This window comes from Nicotiana tabacum, chromosome 20, assembly GCF_000715075.1.
Source record: "Nicotiana tabacum cultivar K326 chromosome 20, ASM71507v2, whole genome shotgun sequence".
Taxonomy (NCBI): Eukaryota; Viridiplantae; Streptophyta; class Magnoliopsida; order Solanales; family Solanaceae; genus Nicotiana; species Nicotiana tabacum.
Window position 1 is genome coordinate 146372556 of NC_134099.1, and position 22830 is coordinate 146395385.

A 22830-nucleotide genomic window follows, 5' to 3' on the forward strand; every position below is an offset into this window, starting at 1 on the left:
CTTGAATGTCGGCAATGTCTTTGCTCATTTCGATCATTTGACAAATTCGAAGCCGAAGCCGAGCCGAGCGAGCGACGACGACGGCACGAGGGTTCATTCTCTTCAACTCCTTTTTAAGAGCTTTAAGAAGTGAATCTATATATAAGCAGACAAATATGATTGTCTCTTACCAATGAGGGACAAAGTGCAAGACAAAAGTTCACTTCTTCAAATTTTTATTTTCCCTCCATTTTCCAATTCACACTTCTTCTACTTTAAAGCCCAATGGCTTAAAGTCCAACACTCCCTGCCCCGAGTTGTGTTATTTTCTTATTCTTTTTAGTTGTTAGATCTTTTAAGTCACTGAATAATAAGAATATTTTAGTGTGTATCCTTTCCCTTGACATTTGGGGAAAACAAATCCTTTCCCCTGACACACCTGAGAGTCATTTGAGAAATGCGTGCAGAGGAATGCTGACTCATTAAATAACACATACTGCTCCCAATGTCTAAGGGAAATCTAGTGCACTAAGCTCCCGCTCCTGCTTTGTGCGGGGTCCGCGGAAGGGCCGGACCACAAGGGTCTATTGTATTCAACCTTACCCTGCATTTCTGCAAGAGGCCGTGACCTCCTAGTCACATGGCAACAATTTTACCTGTTGCGCCAAGGTTCCCCTTCATTGCTCCCGATGTCTGCAGCCAGATTATGAATTAATGTGAGCTTCCATGGAGTTGTTACTAGCTGTATACCGTATTGTTGTAATAGCTGCTAACATGTTTATACTTCCCGGTCCAAGTGGTAGTTGTTTCTTAGGATAATGAGACTGAAGGTTTCTACTCCAACTGATGCTTGTTTGTGCTATAATGTCTCTACAGTACTTAGAGTGGACTCAAAGAAGTATTTGGAGTAACTGGTGGCTCCCCACTGAAACTTGATCGTTTTGTTTTAAATTCACTTGAAGGAGATGAACTGTGAGAATTATGCAGGAAAGGGATATCTCTCCTTTCTGATCCTTTTTGGTCTATGAACCTGTTTGAAGATGAAGCATCTAGTTTACCATAATTGTGTTATAGTGGGAGATATGACTGCAGAACTGACAGCACTTTTGCGTCATTCTTGATGAAAACACATAAAGAAAAACTAAGCTTGTGATTATGGGAACTTTACTGAGTGAATCCTGTTATGCTGGCATAGGAGCAGGGGCAGATTTACTGCCCAAATTATAGTGCATGTGAACCTATAGTCTCTTTGTCAAACTAGGTATTTTATGTACGCAATTTTTAGAATTGATCTAATACTATCAGCTGGTTCTCATGCTTCAAAAAGGCTGAATGGTGAGTTATTTACCTAAAGAAACAAGGATTGATCCCACTTAATATTTTCTTTAGTGGTGCACCCATGTTTTAGAAAACCTAGATCTGACTCTGCACAGGACGGTTCCATCTACTTCATTTAATACCAAATCAACCTTCCTTTTGGTATATCGCAACAACTCATACTAGGGATCAAGATGGGGGAAATTGGTTTTGTAGTCCTTTACAAATTTGATTTTAGTTTTATGTCTTTTTTACAAGAGATCTGAAAATAATACACAAGAGATTGAAAAAATTATTTTCTTTTATTCAAATTGTAAGCGGTCAAAAGAGATCATTTCCTATTAAGCACAGAGTGCGAAAGCGGTCTTTTTTCATGTATCACTTTGTGGATGGGCTTGTTTTAATATGACCGCCTCCAGTTGATTAGAATTGTCCCCTCAAATATAGTAAAAATAGCACGGTATAGCCAGTTTTCGGATTGATCATTCAAAAATAGCCAGCGTTTATCAAGTCAATGAAAAATTGCCACTATTTTGCTGCAACAGAGACCGGTCCAGCATAATATACTGGAGTTCGGTGTACCTGTTTGTGAACTCCAGCATATTATGATGTACTTTGCTGGCTCCAGTATAATATACTGGAGTTCTAGTGTACTTACGCTGGAACTCCAGCATATTATGCTGGAGTTTCAGCGTACTTATCTTGGAACTCCAGTATAATATGCTGAAGTTCAAGTATACTTTATCCAGCATAATATACTGGCGTATTTTCCCGGTTTTGAACAGTGTTTTCACTCAGATTTATGTTTACATGAAAAGTGGTTAAATTTCGATTACTTTTGAAACTGGGCTATTTTTAAACGACCAGTCGTAAATCTGGCTATTTTTGAATTTCTCCCCAAATATATCATATCACAATTAGCTTTTTCTTGTTTTCTAAAGAGCACACTTACACAAGCAAAACATATGTAAGTAGGAAGCCTGCCATAAGGGCAGTTTTTTTTACACACGGAAGATAGATTGGATTGCCCACGAGACGTATATACTGTACTACGATAACCTCGCATTGATAAAAAAAAATCCAGAAAACAATTTTATAACATAAATAAAGCCTCAAAGCCAATCCAATGTTTTTTTATATGCGAATATCTTTCTTTGGTACCTGATTACCAATTTATATATCTTCTCAAGCTATGAATAAGGGTACCTATTGGCAATTTAAGATTAAGACGCTTTAAGTGACTGTTAATTAACTACGCAATACATATTTTTTTCCACAAAAATATATGCCATTGATGACCGTGCGAGTATAGCCTTAGTAAAAGCAGTATTTATAAAATTTGTGACTGTCCATGATGTAACTTGTAATACCACATAACCATCCTCAAAAGATAGTAAAGGAAACATTTTTGCAGACATTTCTCCCTCGCAAATAAAGCATACCAAAGAGGTGGAACAATAAGGAATTTTTACCTACCTATACGCTATTGGAAACTTTATTACCCTCCCTACTCAAGTTTTACTTTAATTACCGCCTATATACAAAATTATCAATTATGTACATTTTTAGGATTTAAGGATAATTAATCAATTCCTACGATCACTGTAACGTACAAATCCCACTCCCTAACATTTCTCTTTCCGTATCTCACTCCCCCGACGTTTCTCTCTCCACATCCCACCTCTCTCCCCCACGTATCTTTCACAAGAGAGCATCAATTCCATCATTGACAACCATTAAAAAGCTTTGAAGCTTTGAATTCGTATTTGGGTTTTCAAAAGACATTATTTGTTTGAATTAGGTGTTGTTGCAAATAATTAGGATTCTCTCTACGTCTCTCTCTATCTCTCAATCCCTAATTTCAATAATGTAAAGCTAAGGAAAAGAAAGCAGCAATTCCACCATTGACAGCCATTAAAAAGCTTTGAAGTTTTGCATTCGAATTTGGGTTTTTAAAAATCATTATTTGTTTGGATTGAGTGTTGTTGCAAACAATTGGGAATATGGTTTTGAGTTTATATCTCAATTCTGAGGGTGTTTTGGTGAAGATTAAACTTGATTTTGGCTGAATTTTAGATTGAAACTCGAAGAAGAAGACATGACATACATTATACTGGAGAAATTGTACTAAAATTGTAGTAAAATTATAGAAAAATTGTATTATGTTGTTTATTTTAATATGTATGAAAGTTGAACAATATTGTATAAAAATTGTATTTAAGTTGTATGATATTGTAGTTGTATATAACTGGGTAGAAATAATGTGTGAAAGTTGTGGATAAGTTGTAGATAAGTTGTATAATATATAATTAGTTGTATGAAATTTGTTTTTACTATATATATAAATCGGATACAAAATATAGAAAAAATATATTATATAAAATTTGTATAAAAACTGTATTTAAGTGGTATGATATTGTAGTTGTATATAATTGGGTAGAAATAATATACAAAAGTTGTAGATAAGTATATACCGTATATTTAGTTGTATGAATTTTATTTTTAGCATGTATGAAAGTTGTTGATAAGTTATAAATAAGTTATATATTATATAATTACTTGTATAAAATAAGTTGTACTCCTTCATAGCTGTCCAGGTATGGAAATTAATTCATGTAGACCATGCCATTAAACCAAAACAGTTATTCTGTTTTTTAGTTCAAGTAGATGTTGTCGTTGTTCCATTTATATGATGTAGTTTGTTTCTCTTTAAGAGATCGTGGGACTAGTTTGACTTATTATATTTATGATGGTAGATAAGAAACCAAGTTGGTTCCGATATTTAATTTGAATAAAGTAGGTTCCTGGAAATTTGTCAGAAAGCAGAAACTTGAGTCTTTTGTGATAAATTTGATTTGTTGAAACGTTAATAGAGTACAACCAAAGGGCATAACTTTATGAGTATAATGCGATGTTTAAAGACGACTGTCTATGGTTGTATTTGTTCTTCATATACCAATACCAATCTTTTGTCCATCATCCAACAGATATATGACTTGAATTTGTGGTTGCTCAACTAAATCCCTTGATTCACGGCATTAATAATGAATTGGGAGTTTTTTAAGGTGTAATGTATATATTTTTGTAAACAAAATTTGTGTAGGTCGGGTAAATAATAAAACATGGATAATTTTAGTAATAAAGTTTTTAATAGTGTATAGGTATGCAATAAATAACATGTAGTCTAAGAAATAGTGGGCCTGATTTAGTTAAGTGCCCTAATTGGGCCCAAAGCCCAAGATGTTAATTCGGAAGCTCATCTGCTAGTCTGGCTCTCAAGTCCTTTCGAAGTATTTTGCCAGATGGAGATTTAGGAACCGCATCCACAAAAAATACTCGCTTTATTCTCTTATAAAATATCACCTGAAAATTAAAAGGAATGCCAATGTTTTGAGTCTAAGATATAATGTATATATTTATTCGTACATTCGGACATTGATTTTAAAATATACTAATGAAGAAAATGACCTATTTTCTTTTATTTTATTTCCAATTAATTAAAGTCATTTTGAGAGAAGGAGAAATAATTAGTACGTACCATTTTTTAAATAAAACCAAAGAATTCAATGAAGATAAAACTAGAACTAACCTGCTTTGAGATAAAATCCTTGATTTCGTCCTCAGTAATGGTGCATCCACTGGATTTAACAACAAAAGCCACTGGAACTTCTCCTGCTTGCTCATCTTTCATGCTACCAATTTAGTTAATAAATTATCATAATTTGGACTATCACTGGCATAAATATGTAAGTGTTATGAATGAGAAAGGTTTGGCTAGTAATTGGGAAGACATGGTGGACCAAGGAGCTGATGCGGATAATAGAGGAAGAGGTCAAAGAATTAAAAAGCCAAATTGCAGACTTGGTGACTATGTTGCGAACCATGGTTAGAGGATAAGGGTTAATTAGTGGAGTGGGGGACAAGGAATCTGGTGATTATATAATTGGCAGTCTTGGACGTATTAGATATGCTGAATGTTATGAATACTCTGTACCCTTCTCACCCCAAATTCTTCTGAAATCTCATCCATCCCCTTCTATTTAGTGTTCTATTGTTAGCTTTTTCCCTGTAACTTCCAGTTATTAATGAAAACAAGTTTTCTTATTGCCGTGGATCTCTAAGTTTATCAATTTTTTACTTCATTGGAGCTTTCATTGATGTTCCAATGGTGGACACACGACTTATGGTTTTGGAAGACGGCCAAAACGGATTAGCTCGTGAGGTATGTGATATCAAAACTGCTATGGATAATCAAAACAAGCTGATGTAGGAGATCCTCTCACAAATGTCCAATATTGGTGCTCGTATGCATGATTCTGTGGGTGAGCCTTCACCACGGCACCCGTCGGAGGTTGTCATTTCTCAAGGATCTGGAACAAGTGGTCCAGTGTCTCTACGACACAAACCAACTGCGGTTGAGCTCTACCGTTTCAGTGGCGATAACCCAGATGATTGGATTTTTTATGCGACCAGGTATTTCGATTTCTATTCTATCCTCACGGAGCATCGTTTGAACATCGCATCCTTTTATCTTGACGAAGAAGCTCAGGCTTGGTACCGGTGGATGCACCGTAACAACCAGTTGGTAGGTTGGGATGATTTCTCTGAGAAACTGATTCGCCGTTTCCGGCAAAAGACCCTACAATCACCTGAAGGTCGTCTTTCTAAGCTTCACCAGACCTCGTCAGTGGCAGAGTTCCGCTCACGTTTTGAGGCTTTGTCTAACGAAACAGAGGAGATATCAGACTCATAGTTGGTTCACTTCTTCACTTCGGGCCTTAATTCGGATATTCAAACTAATTTGTTAATCCAACAGCCCAAAACATTAGAGGAGGCAATGCGTTTAGCCCATCTCCACGAACAACGCATTGAGTTGGAGCGGGGTCCCAATAGACCTATCCTGGGTAATACGCAACCTCTCTTTCCAACCCCTTCTAAATTTCCACTCACTCAAACACGACCTACCCCTAGTGTTAACACTGCTGCTTCTAGCAAAATTCCTTTTAAACGTCTTTCGCCAATCGAGCTCCGACAACGCCGTGAAAAGGGTTTATGTACCATTGCGACGAAAAATACACTCCAAACCATAGGTGTAAAAACCTACCCCAACTCCTTCTTTTTGATAATGAGCCAGAACCCCAACTTTGTTTTCCAGACCCCATTGCCTCTGATGAGATTCCTTCAGAGGAGTTCACAAACTTGGAACTTCAGGACCATTCTGCTATTTCCTATCATGCATTGGCATGAGGGCATTCTGGTTTAAGGGCCATGTGAGTGGCTCACCGGTTCAAGTGTTGGTGGTTGGAGGTAGTAAACACAATTTTGTGCAAACCAGGGCTACAAAGTTTCTTAATTTCACTATTACTGCTATTCCTCGTTTCCCTATTGTTGTGGGTAGTGGGCAAAGCCTAATTTGTGAAGGGCTAGTGCCTCAAGTAACCTTTACAGTCTAGGGCTCTGAAATTATTCTGGATTTGTATGTCCTACCCATGCATGGGGCGGATATTGTCTTGGGTGTGTCGTGGCTAGCCTCTTTGGGATCTGTAATGAGAGATTATGCTAGTCGAGTTTTTGAATTCACACTCAAGGATAAATGGGTTCATTGGATAGCAGACCCACCCTTGGATGTGCAACAAAAGCAATTGCAGACCTTGCGTCGTTATTCCATGACTGAGGCAGCAACATCTTATTTTTGCCTGATGATGGTTCAAGAGGGAATCACCTCTAATTTAGATCATCCCCCGGATTTGTCTAACATTCTTGTCAACTTTGCTGATGTATTTAAAAAACCACAAGGGTTGCCTCCACCTCGCCAGTAAGATCATTCAATTCCATTAATTCCAAATGCCGGCCTAGTTAATGTGAAGCCTTATCGATACCCCTATTTTCAAAAACAAGTCATGGAACAACTGGTGTCCGATATGCTGTCTGAGGGTATAATCCGCCAAAGTACTAGCCCGTTCTCTTCTCCAGTGTTGCTAGTTCGAAAGAAGGATGGTACTTGGCGATTTTGTGTTGATTATTGAGCTTTAAATGCGATCACAGTTCGGGATCGGTTTCCTTTTCCCTCTATAGATGAATTGTTCGATGAGCTGTACGAAGCCAAATTCTTTTCCAAACTGGATTTATTATCAGGGTATCATCAGATACGAGTTAAACCAGAAGATGTGGCAAAAATGGCTTTTCATACCCACGATGGGCATTACGAGTTCTTAGTCATGCCATTTGGGTTGTCAAATGTTCCGTCGACGTTCCAAGCTACAATGAATGAGATATTCATACCACGCTTGCATCATTTTATTCTAGTTTTCTTCGACGACATCTTGGTCTATAGCACCTCTTGGGAGTCCCATCTACTACATTTGGATCAAGTTCTGCGTTTGCTTCGCTCAAATCACCTAGTGACCAAAAGATCAAAATGCTTGTTTGGGCAAACTCAGGTGGAATACTTGGGTCACATGATTTCTGCTGAACGACTGGCTATGGATCTATCCAAAATTCAGGTGATACAATCTTGGCCCACGCCCAATTCCGTTAAGGATGTTAGAAGCTTTTTGGGCTTAGCAGGGTACTATCGCCGCTTCATCAAGCATTATGCGGCCTTAACCAACCCACTAACAGATCTCCTGCGCAAGGACTCATTTGTTTAGACTACCCAAACCCAATCAACATTTGAGGATTTAAAAGGTCGCTTAAGTTCCACTCCAGTATTGGCCCTACCTAATTTCAAAGAAGATTTCACCTTAGAGACAGATGCTTCAGGACTAGCCATAGGCGCTGTATTATCTCAAAATGGTCACCCAATTGCGTATTACAACCAGAAGGTTTGTCCAAAAATGCAACGGGCTTCCAATTAAAATCGAGAGATGTTTGCAATCACGCAAGCAGTCTCCAAATGGAGGCAATATTTATTGGGAAGATGATTTACTATCTTTACGAATCAGCAGTCATTGCGAAATCTCAGGGACCAAGTCATTCAAACCCCGAAACAACAAAAATGGTTGACCAAGTTGGTGGGTTATGATTTCGACATTGTATATAAGCCAGGAAGAAGTAACAAGGCTGCAGATGCATTATCTCGACCTCCTGAAACCTCAATGATGGCCATTTCAACCAGAACTTTCGATTTCGTAGATGAATTACGCTTGACAAATAAAGAGCATCCTAAGTTACTTGCCATTCAAAGTGGTCTTGACAGTGATCCTACAGCATATTCAGAATTTTCCTTCAGGGAAGGATTATTGTTGTTTCAAGGTAGATTGGTTCTTCCTTCTGATTCTTCCCTTAAGCAGTATCTATTGCAAGAATTTCACAATTCACCGGTGGGGGGGGACATGCCCGGGTAGCCAGAACTTTCCACCGTCTATCTTCTAATTTTTATTGGAAGCACATGAGGAAGGATGTGAGTACACACATTGCATCTTGTCAAGTTTGCCAACAAATGAAGGATATTTTCAAATACCCGGTTGGACTGCTTCAACCACTACCGATTCCTTCCATAGTTTTCGAGGAGATAGCTATGGATTTCATTACTTGTCTCCCAAGTTCGAAGGGTAAATCAACTATAATGACTGTCGTGGATCGACTTTCTAAGTATGGCCACTTCATTGCTCTTCCATCTTCATTTTCAGCAATCTCTGTTGCTAGTGTGTTTGTCGGCGACATTATCAAACTCCGTGGACCACCCCGGGTCATAGTCAGTGATCGAGATGCTAGGTTCTTTCAATCCTTTTGGAAAGAAATCAATCGCCTTCAAGGAACTACTTTGGCCATGAGTACCGCCTACCAACCACAAACGGATGGTCAATCCGAAGCCCTTAACAAGTGCATTGAGCAATACCTTCGTTGTTTTGTTGCCGATAGTCCCCATGATTGGGTTCAAGTACTGCCTTAGGCTGAGTTTTGGTATAATACAGCATACAGCAGGAATGACTCCATTTCAGGTTCTATATAGTAGAGAGCCACCCAATCTACGTCGTTATATCTTGGGCAGCTCCTCTGATGATTTGGTGGAGAAGTATATGCTTAAACAAGATGAAGTGCTGGATAATTTGAAGACCAATTTGCTTAAGGCTCAGCATTGATGAAGTTAGTGGCGGATAAGAAACGCACTGATGCACAGTTTGAGGAAGATGAATGGGTATATGTCAAGCTCAAACCGTACCACCAGGTCTCCATGAGACTCCAACGCCATCATAAATTGGGCAAAAAGTATGTTGGACCCTTTAAGGTCATTAAGAGGATCGAAAATGTGGCTTATAAATTGGAGTTGCCAGATTCTGCTCGCATCCATTCTATTTTCCACATATCGTTGCTCAAGAGGTGTGTAGGACAACCTGATCAACAGGTCATTCCCCTGTTTCCTCAAGAACCGGAATCTGCAGCTGATGCAAACCTTGAGGACAAGGGTTTAAATTTAGAAGGAGGTAATGTTATGAATGAGAAAAGTTTGGCTAGTAATTGGGAATACATGGTGGACCAATGAGCTGATGTATATAATAGAGGAAGAGGTCAAAGGATTAAAAAGCCAAATTGCAGACTTGGTGACTATGATGTGAACCATGGTTAGAGGATAGGGGTAAATTAGTGGAGTGGGGGACAAGGAATCTGGTGGTTATATAATTGGCAGAGTCATGGACGTATTAGCTATGCTGAATGTTATGAATACTCTGTACCCTTCTTACCCCCAAATTCTTTTGAAATCTCATCCATCCCCTTCTTCTAGTGTCTCATCCCCTTCTATTTAGTGTTCTATTGTTAGCTTTTTCCCTGTAACTTCCAGTTATTAATGAAAACAAGTTTTCTTATTGCCGTGGATCTCTAAGTTTATCAGTTTTTTACTTCATTGGTGCTTTCATTGACGTTCCAATGGTGTACACACGACTTAAGGTCTTGGAAGACGGCCAAAGCGGATTAGCTCGTGAGGTATCTGATATCAAAACTGCTATGGATAATCAAAACAAGCTGATGCAGGAGATCCTATCACAAATATCCAATATTGGTGCTCGTATGCATGATTCTGTGGGTGAGCCTTCACCACGGAACCCGTCGGAGGTTGTCATTTCTCAAGGATCTGGAACAAGTGGTCCAGTGTCTCTACGACACAAACCAGCTGCGGTTGAGCTCTACCGTTTCAGTGGCGATAACCCAGATGATTGGATTTTTTATGCGACCAGGTATTTCGATTTCTATTCTATCCTCACGGAGCATCGTTTGAACATCACATCCTTTTATCTTGACGAAGAAACTCGGGCTTGGTACCGGTGGATGCACCGTAACAACCAGTTGGTAGGTTGGGATGATTTCTCTGAGAAGCTGATTCGCCGTTTCCGGCAAAAGACCCTACAGTCACCTGAAGGTTGTCTTTCTAAGCTTTACCAGACCTCGTCAGTGGCAGAGTTCCGCTCACGTTTTGAGGCTTTGTCTAACGAAACAGAGAAGATATTAGACTCATAGTTAGTTCACTTCTTCACTTCGGGCCTTAATTCGGATATTCAAACTAATTTGTTAATCCAACAGCCCAAAACATTGGAGGAGGCAATGAGTTTAGCCCATCTCCACGAAAAATGCATTGAGTTAGAGCGGGGGCCCAATAGACCTATCCTGGGTAATACGTAACCTCTCTTTCCAACCCCTTCTAAATTTCCACTCACTCAAACACGACCTACCCCTAGTGTTAACACTGCTACTTCTGGCAAAATTCATTTTAAATGTCTTTCGCCAATCGAGCTCCGACAACGCCGTGAAAAGGGTTTATGTACCATTGCGACGAAAAATACACTCCAAACCATAGGTGTAAAAACCTACCCCAACTCCTTCTTTTTGATAATGAGCCAGAACCCCAACTTTGTTTTCCAGACCCCATTGCCTCTGATGAGATTCCTTCAGAAGAGTTCACAAACTTGGAACTTCAGGACCATTCTGCTATTTCCTATCATGCATTGGTAGGAGGGCATTCTGGTTTAAGGGCCATGTGAGTGGCTCACCGGTTTAAGTATTGGTAGATGGAGGCAGTAAACACAATTTTGTGCAAACCAGGGCTGCAAAGTTTCTCAATTTCACTATTACTGCTATTCCTCGTTACCCTGTTGTTGTGGGTAGTGGGCAAAGCCTAATTTGTGAAGGGCCAGTACCTCAAGTAACCCTTACAGTCTAGGGCTCTGAACTTATTCTGGATTTATATGTCCTACCCATGCATGGGGCAGACATTGTCTTGGGTGTGTCGTGGCTAGCCTCTTTGGGATCTGTAATGAGAGATTATGCTAGTCGAGTTTTGAATTCACACTCAAGGATAAAGGGGTTCATTGGATAGCAGACCCACCCTTGGATGTGCAACAAGTGCAATTGCAGACCTTGCGTCGTTATTCCACGACTGAGGCAGCAACATCTTATTTTTGCCTGATGATGGTTCAAGAGGGAATCACCTCTAATTTAGATCATCCCCCGGATTTGTCTAACATTCTTGTGAACTTTGTTGATGTATTTAAAAAACCACAAGGGTTGCCTTCGCCTCGCCAGCAAGATCATTCAATTCCATTAATTCCAAATGTCGGCCTAGTTAATGTGAAGCCTTATCGATACCCCTATTTTCAAAAACAAGTCATGGAACAACTGGTGTCCGATATGCTGTCTGAGGGTATAATCCGCCAAAGTACTAGCTTGTTCTCTTCTCCAGTGTTGCTAGTTCGAAAGAAGGATGGTACTTGGCGATTTTGTGTTGATTATAGAGCTTTAAATGCGATCACAGTTCGGGATCGGTTTCCTATTCCCTCTATTGATGAATTGTTCGATGAGCTGTACGAAGCCAAATTCTTTTCCAAACTGGATTTATTATCAGGGTATCATCAGATACGAGTTAAGCCAGAAGATGTGGCAAAAACGGCTTTTCGTACCCACGATGGGCATTACGAGTTCTTAGTCATGCCATTTGGGTTGTCAAATGCTCCGTCGACGTTCCAAGCTACAATGAATGAGATATTCATACCACGCTTGCATCATTTTATTCTAGTTTTCTTCGACGACATCTTGGTCTATAACACCTCTTGGGAGTCCCATCTACTACATTTGGAGCAAGTTCTGCGTTTGCTTCGCTCAAATCACCTAGTGGCCAAAAGATCAAAATGCTTGTTTGGGCAAACTCAGGTGGAATACTTGGGTCACATGATTTCTGTTGAAGGGCTGGCTATGGATCCATCCAAAATTCAGGTGATACAATCTTGGCCCACGCCCAAGTCCGTTAAGGATGTTAGAAGCTTTTTGGGCTTAGAAGGGTACTATCGCCGCTTCATTAAGCATTATGCGGCCTTAACCAACCCACTAACAGATCTCCTGCGCAAGGACTCATTTGTTTAGACTACCCAAACCCAATCAACATTTGAGGATTTAAAAGGTCGCTTAAGTTCCACTCCAGTATTGGCCCTACCTAATTTCAAAGAAGATTTCACCTTAGAGACAGATGCTTCAGGACTAGCCATAGGCGCTGTATTATCTCAAAATGGTCACCCAATTGCGTATTACAACCAGAAGCTTTGTCCAAAAATGCAACGGGCTTCCAATTAAAATCGAGAGATGTTTGCAATCACGCAAACAGTCTCCAAATGGAGGCAATATTTATTGGGAAGACGATTTACTATCTTTACGAATCAGCAGTCATTGCGAAATCTCAGGGACCAAGTCATTCAAACCCCGGAACAACAAAAATGGTTGACCAAGTTGGTGGGTTATGATTTCGACATTGTATATAAGCCAGGAAGAAGTAACAAGGATGCAGATGCATTATCTCGACCTCCTGAAACCTCAATGATGGCCATTTGAACCAGAACTTTCGATTTCGTGGATGAATTACGCTTGACAAATAAAGAGCATCCTAAGTTACTTGCCATTCAAAGTGGTCTTGACAGTGATCCTACATCATATCTAGAATTTTCCTTCAGGGAAGGATTATTATTGTTTCAAGGTAGATTGGTTCTTCCTTCTGATTCTTCCCTTAAGCAGCATCTAGTGCAAGAATTTCACAATTCACCGGTGGGGGGACATGCCGAGGTAGCCAGAACTTTCCACCGTCTATCTTCTAATTTTTATTGGAAGCACATGAGGAAGAATGTGAGTACACACATTGCATCTTGTCAAGTTTGCCAACAAATGAAGGATATTTTAGAATACCCGGCTGGACTGCTTCAACCACTACCGATTCCTTCCATAGTTTTCGAGGAGATAGCTATGGATTTCATTACTTGTCTCCCTAGTTCGAAGGATAAATCAACTATAATGACTGTCGTGAATCGACTTTCTATGTATGGCCACTTCATTGCTCTTCCATCTTCATTTTCAACAATCTCTATTGCTAGTGTGTTTGTCGGCGACATTATCAAGCTCCGTGGACCACCCCGGGTTATAGTCAGTGATCGAGATGCTAGGTTCTTTCAATCCTTTTGGAAAGAAATCAATCGCCTTCAAGGAACTACTTTGGCCATGAGTACTGCCTACCAACCACAAAAGGATGGTCAATCCGAAGCCTTAACAAGTGCATTGAGCAATACCTTCGTTGTTTTGTTGCCGATAGTCCCCATGATTGGGTTCAAGTACTGCCTTAGGCTGAGTTTTGGTATAATACAGCATACAGCAGGAATGACTCCATTTCAGGTTCCTATATAGTAGAGAGCCACCCAATCTACGTCGTTATATCTTGGGCAGCTCCTCTGATGATTTGGTGGAGAAGTATATGCTTAAACAAGATGAAGTGCTGGATAATTTGAAGACCAATTTGCTTAAGGCTCAGCATTGAATGAAGTTAGTGGCGGATAAGAAACGCACTGATGCACAGTTTGAGGAAGATGAATGGGTATATATCAAGCTCAAACCGTACCACCAAGTCTCCATGAGACTCCAACGCCATCATAAATTGGGCAGAAAGTATGTTGGACCTCTTAAGGTCGTTAAGAGGATCGGAAATGTGGCTTATAAATTAGACTTGCCAGATTCTGCTCGCATCCATTCTGTTTTCCACATATTGTTGCTCAAGAGGTGTGTAGGACAACCTGATCAACAAGTCATTCCCTTGTTTCCTCAAGAACTGGAATCTGCAGCTGATGCAAACCTTGAGGACAAGGTTTTAAATTTAGAGGGAGGTACTGTTATGAATGAGAAAGGTTTGGCTAGTAATTGGGAATACATGGTGGACCAAGGAGCTGATGTGGATAATAGAAGAAGAGGTCAAAGGATTAAAAAGCCAAATTGCAGACTTGGTGACTATGTTGTGAACCATGGTTAGAGGATAAGGGTAAATTAGTGGAGTGGGGGACAAGGAATCTGGTAGTTATATAATTGGCAGAGTTTCGACGTATTAGCTATGCTGAATGTTATGAATACTCTGTACCCTTCTCACCCCAAATTCTTCTGATATCTCATCCCCTTCTTCTAGTGTCTCATCCCCTTCTATTTAGTGTTCTATTGTTAGTTTTTTTCCGGTCACTTCCAGTTATTAATGAAAACAAGTTTTCTTTTTGCCGTGGATCTCTAAGTTTATCAACTTTTTACTTCAGTTATGCATTTCTCTTTCTTAATTTAGTAAGTGTTGTTAGGTGTTTGCTATAATTTTATTATCATATTTTGTTTTTTTATTTGTTGAAGGAAAGGGCAACATGTTTACCTTAATTGGGTTTTCCTTCTTGTAAAAGGAAATTACAAATCTCCCATATTTGGCTAGTCCTTTTTCTTGTAGGAAAAAGTTTGGACTTCTATAAATTGAGGATCCTTTCTTCTTATTCAGCAGCATCCACAATGTAGCCATAGGGGGCTTGAGAGTAGTGTTTAGGGGGAGAATTTTACGGAATAAGTGTTAGTGTATCACTTGTGTTTGCCTCTTCGTGAGGTTGTTCTCTCGATATTTTGTACTCTCTTTTATTATAGTGGATTGCTCATCTCTGCCATGTTTGTGTCTTTTTGGTATATTTCTCTTTTGTTGTATGATTTATCGTCGCTCAAGATTTGCTTTGCTAGCTTCCGTATGACACCTGATTTTTTATCCTAACAAGTGGTATCAGAGTGTAGTTCAAGACAGGTTCATCTTGGCGGGTTCAGTTCTATCCGCAACGTATTTGACGATAATCATAATTTCTGTTTAAGAAATTTGACTGATGTCATACATACGTTGAGACAAACTTCTTGGTAGAGATTTGGAGATGCGGTTTGTTGACGGCTATGTGAGGAAGGTGGATCAAGTTTATTTTGTCAGAAAATTCAGGTCAAGGGGGAGAATTGTTAGGTGTTTGCCATAATTTTCTTACCATATTTGATTTTCCTATTTGTTGAAGGAAAGAGCAACATGTTTACCTTAATTGGGTTTTCCTTCTTGTAAAAGGAAATTACAAATCTCCCATATTTGGCCATTCCTTTTTCTTGTAGGAAAAGGTTTGGACTTCTATAAATTGAGAACCCTTACTTCTCATTCAGCAGCATCCACAATCTAGCCATAGGGGGCTTGAAAGTAGTGTTTAGGGGGAGAATTTTACGGGACAAGTGTTAGTGTGTCACTTGTGTTTGCCTCTTCGTGAGGTTGTTCTCTTGATATTTTGTACTCTCTTTTATTATAGTGGATTGCTCATCTCCGCCGTGGACGTAGGTCAGTTGACCGGACCACGTTAAATATTTGTGTCTCTTTGGTATATTTCTCTTTTGTTGTATGATTTATCGTTGCTCAAGGTTTGCTTTGCTAGCTTCCGTATAACACCTGATTTTTTATCCTAACAAGTGTTAAGTAAAGGACTACCCGGTGCACTCCAAGGGGTGTGATGTATACAGCTTATGCTAATGCAAGCATTAGTGGATGTTTCCACTGTTCGAACTAGTGACGTATAGGTCACACAAAATATAACTTTATCGTTACTCTAATTAATATTGAGTGCAAGATACTATATATTCGGACAAAAGATAGTAAATGCGTACACTTGACTTTATTGAAGATTATAAGAAAGGACTTAGTGGGCGTTTACAACAACAACAACAACCTAGTAAAAATCCCACAAGTGAGGACTTAGTGAGCGTTTGGACATAAGAATTATAAAATTCCTAAAAAAAAAGTGAACCTTTTTTCAAGTGAAAATAATATTTTAAAATTAGAGTTGTGTCTGAACATGAATACAACTTTGGGATGTTTTTGATTTTTCGTGAGTGATCTGAAGTGAAAAAATTTTGAAAAACAATTTTTTGGAGTTTTTAAAATTTTCGAAAAATTTCAAAATTCATTATCAAGTGAAAAATAAAAATTATATGACCAAACACTGATTTCAAAAAAAGTAATAAAATTTCGAAAAAAAGTAAAAAGAAATCTATGACCAAACGGGACCTTAGAAACTTACGGGACAACAGCGGCATCAGAAATATTAGGAAGGTTGAGGAGAAGTGCTTCAAGTTCAGCAGGAGCCACTTGAAATCCTTTGTATTTAATCAATTCCTTCAGTCGATCCACAATAAAAAGCTCGTCGTCGTCGTCAATGTAGCCAATGTCACCACTGTGTAACCATCCTTCTTTGTCTATTGTTTGTGCAGTTGCCTCAGGATCATTCAGGTAACCTGATGCACACAATAAGTTTTTTTACGGAAAAAAAAAGAAGAAATTTTTAATGCTTTTGTTAAGAAATACTTCCTCCGTCCTAATTTATTGGTTAATCTTTTCTTTTTTCCTTTTTGTCCAATACCAAAAAAATAGACACCGTATACTTGAAACCTCTTTATGCTCAGGATTTTAATATTTGGATATGGATCTCAGACATAACTTAACTGCAAAAGCTAGCTCATGAGGTAAGAATTGAGACTTTATAAGGAGACTAGAAAACTCATATCACACCGATATGGGACTCAACAAATAGAAAGAATTGAGACTTGGTAAGTGAAAATCTTATACCAAATATAAAAGAGTTCCATAATTGAACATGAGTGTTAGTGAAAGTGTCAGCATTGCATGTCTATTTGTGGTAAATTATTTTGAACTATGACTCCACGAGTTTTCAATGGGAGAAATTCAAAAATAACCAGATTTATAAGTGATCATTCAAAAATAGCCACAGTTTTAAAAGTAATTGAAATTTAGCCACTTTTCATGTAAAGATAAATCTGAACGAAAACACTGTTCAAAATCTGAAAAAATACTCCAGCATAATATACTGGAACTCCAATATATTATACTGTAACTCCAGTCTAATATACTGGAGTTCCAGTATAATATACCGGTCCAACATAATATACTGAAGTTTGGAGCACCGGTGCTCCAGTCTCCAGTATATTATACTGGAGCTAGCAAAGTATACCGGTCCAGCATAATATGTTGGAGTTCATACACAGGTGCACCAAACCAAGTTGGTTTTTCAAATATTCGAACCAAACCAAACTAATTAAGTCGGTTTTTTCTCAATTCGGTTAATGTCGGGTTTAGTCGATTTTTCGGTTTTTTCGATTATTTGTCGGTTTTTTCTTAAATATAAGACATATACTACCAAATACATATTCCGGCGACCACATTTTCAGCGTAACACTATCAAATCAATTGTCCTTTGAGAAATCTATTATTTACTAGTAAGATATATATATATATATATATATATATATATATATATATATAATAATTGAATCAAATAGTTATGAATAATTTAAGGACTCAATTAAAAATATATTTTTTTAACATGAAATGGATTCTTACGCTTAACAAAAGAAAACCATCAATCAAACTAGAATGTAAAGGTAAAGAACTATACTAAAAGTGCAAACGATTAACATTCACCATAAAATTTTTGAAACTTTGTATAGAAATATATATATATATAGGTGTAATAATAAATTTGAAATAGCTACTCCTATAGTCGGTTTGGTTCGGTTTTTCCGGTTATTTTTTTATTAAAACCAAAACCAAACCAAGTTTGATCGGTTTTTAAAATTCAAAACCAAAACCAAACCAAACCAAAAAGTATCGGTTTTTTTTGATCGGTTTGGTTCGGTATTTCAGGTTTTTATGAACACCCCTAACTGGAGCCAGCAAAGTATACTGGTCCAGCATAATATGCTGGACGTTCATACATAGGTGTACCGAACTCCAATATATTATGTTGGACCGGTCTCTATTGCAGCAAAATAGTGATTATTTTTTAATGACTTGACAAATACTGACTATTTTTGAATGACCAGTCCGAAAACGGGCTAGACCGTGCTATTTTAACGTTTCTAATTTGTGAAAAGAAGGTAGGACGACCTTATTCTAGGGTTACTAGTACCACTATCTAATTTGAACTATGACTCATTATTGCTTAGTATTACAAGTATGTCATATTATGGCTGATTACTCTATATTGATGATGTAGAAACTCTTTCCATCAATCTACTTGTAGCTAATAATGTTGTAAATAGTCTTTCATGATTTGATTAGTGTAAAATTTATACTAATTCTATAAAAAGAAATTGCACATAAAAAATAATTGATAAACAAAGTATCATTTGGAGCTAATTACCTTTCATGATTTGGTCACCTCGTATGCAAATCTCTCCAGGTTTGTTTCGAGGAAGAGAGCTACCAGTGTTCAGGATCCACAATTTTCATCTCAGCATTCCTTATAACAGTTCCACAGGCCCCTGATTTTATCTCAAATGGCTCTTTTGCAAATGCCAAACACATTGCCAACACTGAACCAGCCTCCGTCATCCCATAACCCTATACATTGATGGACACTATTAGGGTCTTTTTGGGAAGTCGTGTGTAATTACTCGGGTGGTAATTACACGCCCCGGTAATTATTACAATGACTTTTTTATTTGTCAAAATGTAATTACAGTATAATTTTAGAGACGGATCCAAGATTTTAACGCGACGGGCGCATAATATTCTACTCAACCAGCAGTGGCGGATCAAAGATTTTAAAGTCATGAGTGCTCCTCGAAAAGAATTTTGAAAAAAGACAGTAAAAGAATTAAGCTATGGGTGCTCACTCATTACTTACCTAAATTTTTGCTAATTGCTTATGTAAATATACTAAATCCGGGTAAAGACAATGGGTGCTTGAGCACCATAACTCTCTATGTAGATCCACCATTGTCAACCAGTGCCTCCTAAAGACTTTTAGCATTTCGGGTGTCAAGTGATTTAAACTAATCATTTTTAAGAAATATACATATACATATAGAAGATTTCTGCTGAAGCTTACAGGGTCCGGTAACCAGAGGCGGAACCAGGATTTCAAGCTTATGGGTTCGGGAGTCGAATTCTTTTAAGTTACTAAGTTCTAAATTAATAATTTGTACACATTCAATGAACTTTCTAAGATAAATACAAGATTTTAATCAAAATTACTGGGTTCGGCCGAACTCATAGTCGGCACTCTGACTCCGCCCATGCCGGTAACCCTCAACATAACACATAGTTCGCTTTTGTATAATTCTCGCTATCATGTTTGATTGAACAAGTATAATTATATAGTTAAATAAACTTTTGTTCAGATTAACTTCTCAAAAATATAGAATAATATACTAAATAGTTATAGATTGATAAATAATATCTTAAAAGTAGTAAGTACCTTCCAAATAAATAATATTGTATATAATTTAAATATGTCACGCAATTATGTCAGTCGGTGTTACTTTTTTGTTCAGAATAAAATACCATTATTATTATTTATTAAATATTTTTATTCAATTGTAATTTTTAAAATAAAAATCAGTTATAATATTTTATTCAATTTATCAAATGTGAAACTTTAAATTTTTTATTGAAATTAACAAATCAATGTTAAACTTAGATTAAAATTTAAATGTATTGATTCTGGTACTCCGAAATTAACCAAGCGCCTTCCAGCAATTTTTCAAGTAAAAACAGGTGACGGAAGAAGTCAATATCATGCTACTTTAGATGTGCTGACAAAAAATCCAATTAGCTTTTGTTTATGTAATAAAGAAGTTAAAACATTTATATACACTTCTAAGAAAATTATAATTGTAAGAAAAGGACAGTTGTTCATTTTAATTTCTAGTGGATAACCCTTCTCTTGAGTCTTGAATTAACACCTATACTTTAGATATAATCCCACATCCACAAAATACATAAGGGATGGTGGGTATATAAATTAACCAGTTTTAAACTTTAGTGACGCATTTTAAACCCGTAAAGGCCTAGGTCCAGAACGCATAATATTACTAGCGGAATAGGTTGTTACCCAACATTGCTTTTGTGTTTTGCCGATGTAAAACTTTGTTTAAAGTTTGAGGCGTTACACTAAAGTTGCAAAAGGAGGATAAGCATTCTGTTGGAGTAGAAAAAGAGAGAAAGATAACCCCTTTTCACCAACATTTGAAATAGACGTTTACCTAATAACAGATTTTCTATTTTGTTTTTTTGAATCCAGAGGGAGGAAATATTAAAGCAACATTGAAATTAGGGTAAGCTAATGTCTTGGATAATGTGAAAACAATAATCATAAAGTCAGCAAGCGTATGAATTAAGATCCTACTTTGAATAAGTAAAAATGTAATCAACATATGACTCCTTTTAAGGGCAACGTAACATATATCGATGGAAAAAATAATAATTAGAATATGTAAAGAAGACTTTTGAATCGTGTGAACTTATATTAAAAGTGTGTATAACATATTAAAAGTATATGTTGAATCTTGTAGTTTTAAATAAATCATATTATTCCTATAAGGGAGTGTTATTAAGAATAAAATTAGAATGTTGTATAATTTAAAAACCTATATATATGTGTGAAAAGTTGGCACTTATTCTGTACAGACTAAGAAAAAGTAAAACATGGAGGAAATGTACAGTTTTATATACAGATAATGGGAATAATTTGCACTTGTAAGTTGTAACAGATTATTTCCCTTTTTTCACCAACTTAGTGGGTGTCTGGACATAAGAATTGTGAAATTCTGGAAAAAAAGTAAAAAAACCAAAATTCAATTGAAAATGATATTTGAAAATTAGAGTTGTGTTTGGACATGAATACAATTTGGAGATGTTTTTGAATTTTGGGAGTGATTTAAAGTAAAAAAATTTAAAAACAGCCTTTTAGAGTTTTTCAAGTTTTCGAAAAATTCCGAAATTCAACTTTAAGTGAAATTTGAAAATTTCATGGCGAAACATCGATTTCGGAAAAAAATAATTTTTTTTATGGCCAAACATGCCCTTAATCTTATGGAATAAGCATGTAATGATAATCTTACCTGACCAAGTTTAGCATTAGGAAATTTTGTTCGAACTGCATCTTCAAGATCCTTTCCTAATGGAGCTGCCCCACACATGACTATCCTTACTGATGAAAGATCATAATTATCAACCATTGCACTCTTAGCAATGGCCAAAACAATAGGTGGTACAAAAGGTGCAATAGTCACTTTGTACTTTTGTATCAACTCCAAAAATGGAACAATATCAAATTTCTGCATAATCAAGATAGCTGCACCAACCCTTAATCCACAAAGCAAAACAGAATCCAAAGAGTAAATATGAAACAAAGGCAAAACACAAAGCATCACATCCTCACTATGAATATACAAAGTTGGATTTTCACCATCAACTTGTTGTGCCACACTAGTGACTAGTCCTTTGTGTGTCAACATGACCCCTTTTGGTAGCCCCGTGGTCCCGGACGAGTACGGCAATGCCAGTACATCGTCCGGTTGGATTTCCACCTCGGGCAAGTCATGTTCTATACCAGAAGCGAATCCAGGATTTAAAATTAAGTCAGAGAAGTGCAAGCAGCGCTCTGACGACGAGTCAATGCAAATGACCTTCACATCATGCTCAGAAGCATAGCTTTTCACTTTGTCCAAATTGCACTCTTGTGTAACAATAAGCTTGGCATTTGAGGCCTTGGCTTGTTTTACTACCTCTACTTGGGTAAACAAAGGATTTGCCATAGTTGAAATAGCTCCAAGATATGATGCACCTAAAAAGGTGAATACAAATTCAGGAGAATTAGGCAAGAGGATCATTATAGTGTCCTTTTGTTTGATTCCTAGCTTGTTAAATCCAGCTGCAACTTTTCTTGAAATGAGCTCAACGTCAGCATACGTATAAATTTGGTCATTTGCTCCATTGATCAAACAAGGACGAGAACTGAATTCTGAGATTTTTTCAAAGCAATAAGAATGTAAAGGAGGATGATTAGGGATGTATATATCAGGGAGCTTTGATTTGAAAATTATGTCTCCTTGCTTTGTATCCATTTCTATTGGCGTCTTGGGTACTTAATTAATTCTTAAGATAGTGAAGAAGAAAAATTAGATACCGAAGAAATATTTCTGAAATGGATTGAGTTAAAAGGGTATAGACTTTTAGGTGTCTGAAGATGAATTCTTCATAGATTGAGTATATGTATGAGCATTTGATGTTGAAACCAGATCACGAGAGTTGGTGAACAAAGTTGATGGGCCGGAATTTTTTTTGTATGGGAGCTTTGGAACAATGGTAAAGTTGTCTCTGTATGACATATAGGTCACGAGTTCGAGCCGTGGAAGCAACCATAATGCTTGCATTAGGGTTGGCAGTTTACATCA

The 22830-nt window shown here is 37.4% G+C and overlaps 1 pseudogene; it reads right to left on the minus strand.

Annotated features, from left to right (window-relative positions):
* Positions 1-4297: 4297 nt before the first annotated feature.
* Positions 4298-22688, minus strand: LOC107761111 (4-coumarate--CoA ligase 2-like; annotated as a pseudogene).
* Positions 22689-22830: the final 142 nt, after the last annotated feature.